This window comes from Myotis davidii, unplaced genomic scaffold, assembly GCF_000327345.1.
Source record: "Myotis davidii unplaced genomic scaffold, ASM32734v1 scaffold762, whole genome shotgun sequence".
NCBI classification, from domain to species: Eukaryota; Metazoa; Chordata; class Mammalia; order Chiroptera; family Vespertilionidae; genus Myotis; species Myotis davidii.
This window is the reverse complement of record NW_006293699.1, coordinates 1,830,484-1,833,897: the sequence shown is the minus strand read 5'-3', so window position 1 is coordinate 1,833,897 and position 3,414 is coordinate 1,830,484.

Genomic DNA, 3,414 nt, shown 5'->3' with positions numbered 1-3,414 from the left:
CAATGGCCAGAGTGAATCATTGGTAGGCTGCCTGCTGCATGCCCCCTACTGGGCATCCAGCCCACAATCCAGGCATGTGCCCTGATCTTGAATCGAACCATGACATCCTGGTTCATAGGCTGACACTTAACCACTGAGTCATACTGGCTGGGAAACTCCAGCCAAGGTCAGAGCCATGATTTCGGAGTCTGGGACCCTGAGACTTGGAATAGGAAATCTGAGAAGATGCAACTAAAAATCTTGAATTCTAAACCCTCTGGGTCTGTTGAAGGAACCAAGTCCTCCCAGTTAAGACTACTGGTATTTAATTCCTAAAGATGATGTCAGGGATTTTGCCTTATAATCCTGATCTCCTACTCCCCTCATCCCCTCCTACCCTGGTTGAAACACACTTCCCCTTTTGGCCACTATACCCATAGTGAGAGACAGATCAAAACATAAGCCAGCTGGAAAGTTTTGGGTTCCCCAAGAGAGAAGGGGGCTATAACTGAATGAGCTACAGAAATCAGTCATTAAAGGCTGGCATGTGCCCGGAGAGAATGTACAGAAAGGGTGCTCGGGTGCTGGGTCGAGGCCCAGGCTATAGGACTAGACCATGAGCATTTATTTCTGTGGGAGAATGCTCCCACAACGTATGAGTTAGTGTCCTGTCAGCACCTCAAAGAGCAGGTGCTAATACGAGAAAGCAGCGGCCCCCACTGAGTCATGGGCAATGCCAGAATGTGCAAGGCAGATGGTGGAAGAGAGGATCAAAGATTCACGGCACTGGCATTCCAGGGTGCATCCATGACCACAAAGGTCCAAGGGAGAAGGTGCCAGTAATGAGAGGGATACAGCACTGTTGAGAAGCTGGCGGGGACCATGCTTCTATAGAGCGAGGCTCCCTATAGTCAGTGGGGATGATGGGATCCTAAGTAACAGGAACAGGGTAAGGGTGCTCCGCCATCAGGCGCAAAGTAGGACAATTGTTCAATGAGTAGCAATGTCAAAGCGGCAGCCAGGGTCTCTGACCTGTGGATGTGGTTCAGAGAATACAGTATCCCTCAGGGCAAGGTAGATGGTTGGCAACAAAGGTATTTGTCAACCCAGAAACCAAGGCTAAGTGACCAGAGACAGAGGGAAGCTACCCTAGTCAAACCATGATCCATGGCCCAGTTCCTAGATCTGAATCACTTTGTAGCGGAGTCCATGGATGGAGAGACCAGGGGTCCAGGGAAAGGGACCTTGAGCACCTTAGCAACTGTGGACACTACTGAGTCACCCACTTTCCCCCCAAAGGGGATTATAGCCATTTACATAGCCAACACATGGTGGGGCTAAGGGAATGCTCACACATTTTGAAAACTGTTGGACAGAGAGTCCTGGGGGTGTAAGTGTCACCATAACCCTACCCATCTATATATGGTGGTGGTGGTGGTGGTGTGTGTGTGTGTGTGTGTGTGTGTGTGTGTGTGTGTTGTGGGCGGGGGGCAGGCAGTAAATGAAGCTCTGAGGCCAGACTGGTTCTCAGTGCCAACACTGGGTCCACGGGTGCAGCCAGTGGCGTCTCTGGCCCCTGGATGCACACCTGGAATTAGCGCAGGTGTGGTTGGGCTCAACCACCGTATTAGTGGGGCTTAAGCCAGATAACTTCAACCTATTTCAATGCTTGAATCTTTTAGTTTTAGTTTTAAAACTCTATATTTTGAATAAAACTCTCTGAACATGAACTATTTTAATCCTTCCTCTTATTTTTAAAAATAGAGATGGCATGTGTCCAGTGGAATATAACAGGTATTTAAGACAAGACCAAAGGATAAAAACGCACCCTTGAATTCCATGAGCTGGAGATCAGCTTTTGGGGTTAAACAGCAGCACATTATTTAGATCCCACTGGGGCCCCATCAGGGGTGAGGCAGTGCTTTGATAGAGCCAGAAAGTTAGGGTTCCGTTAACCTCATTCAGGAAGGAAAATGGAAACCTCTTGAACCATAACCTAGACCAAGGCAATGCCTAATCCAGCCCAAAGAAATAAGGGGAAAAAGAACAAACTAATTTAAAGCAACTATTGCTGTAATTTGCAATGTAGAGGCTCCCTCGAAAACCTCTTGATGTTTTAATCAGTTTTTACAAAGTGCCTTGTTCCCCAAAAGAGCCACTCACCAGGTATTACCTAGGAAATACACTGGCATCATTGCACTAAACATGAATATTTTTGCTGATATTTTAATTAGTCTGCAAATAATCAAAATGTACCGTTGGATCATTGTGAGAGTTCATGCATTTTTAAAGTGTTTCCACCTTGAGTTCTATGTCTTTATATCCTGGACTGTAATGTGGAAATAAGCTTAAAGGGCAGGTGAGCATTCCTAGGAGGAAGGAATAAGGAACAACTAATATTTCTATTGAAATTCCCACCCACTGAACCTATTCTCACCCACCCCAAGTACTGTCTCCTACAGTTACTATGACCATCATTTTCTTGTTTTATCACATCAATAAGCTATTCATTCTCCAGGGTAGAAGCCAAGTTTAGTTCATCTGTAGATTCTCTAGAAGCAAGGATTCTTGTCCCTGTGATTTATTGAAGGAGGCCTCTCAGGAAAAGGGAGGTGAGGGGCACACAGGACAGCGTACACCAGCTGAGCTCAGGGCAGGGATGACAAGTGGTCGAAACAGTTCTGTGAGCCATTTATCTGTACCCAATCCGAGGGTCCACTTCCCAGACGGAGATGTGAAATGACTGGGAACTGCAGGTCATTCAGAGTCATGGGCGGGTCACCTATGAGGTTAAGACTGAGAGAAGTGAGACTACATGAGGGAAGACCCGGCAGCCAAAAGCAGCATGGCGTGCCCAGGAAGGGACATCGGTCAAGGTTGTTAGAAATCCCTGAGCTGAGGATGGAGCTGGGGACACGAGAGACCAAGACGTGAGGGGCCACGTGTGCCTGGTTAAGAAGCCTGGATGCTGCTCTGCACTCGGGGGGGTGGGGGAGCACTGAAGGGTTTTCGCAGGGGGAGGACACCAGGGGTCTCATACTTGAAAAATATCCTTCCAGCTGGACAGAGGGAGACTTTTCTAAAATATGTTTTTATTGATTTTTAGAAAGAAAGGAAGAGGGAGGGAGGGAGGGAGGGAGGGAGAGAGAGAGAGAGAGGTGAAAGAGAAACATTGATCAGCACTCCAACCAGGATCGAAACCACAACCTGGGCATATGGCCTGCCCGGGAATTGAACCAGTGACCTTTGGGTGCATGGGACAATGCTCAGCCAACTGAGCCACCCCAGCCAGGCCCAGAGGGAACATTTCCGAGAGAGCGCGCAGATGGCGACCGAATGGGAGGCTATCGTCACAGCTGGGGTCATGGTGACGGTGCCTGAAGTGGACCGTGTGTGGGGTGGTGAATGGAATGGGCTCAAGACCTATGTAGCTAA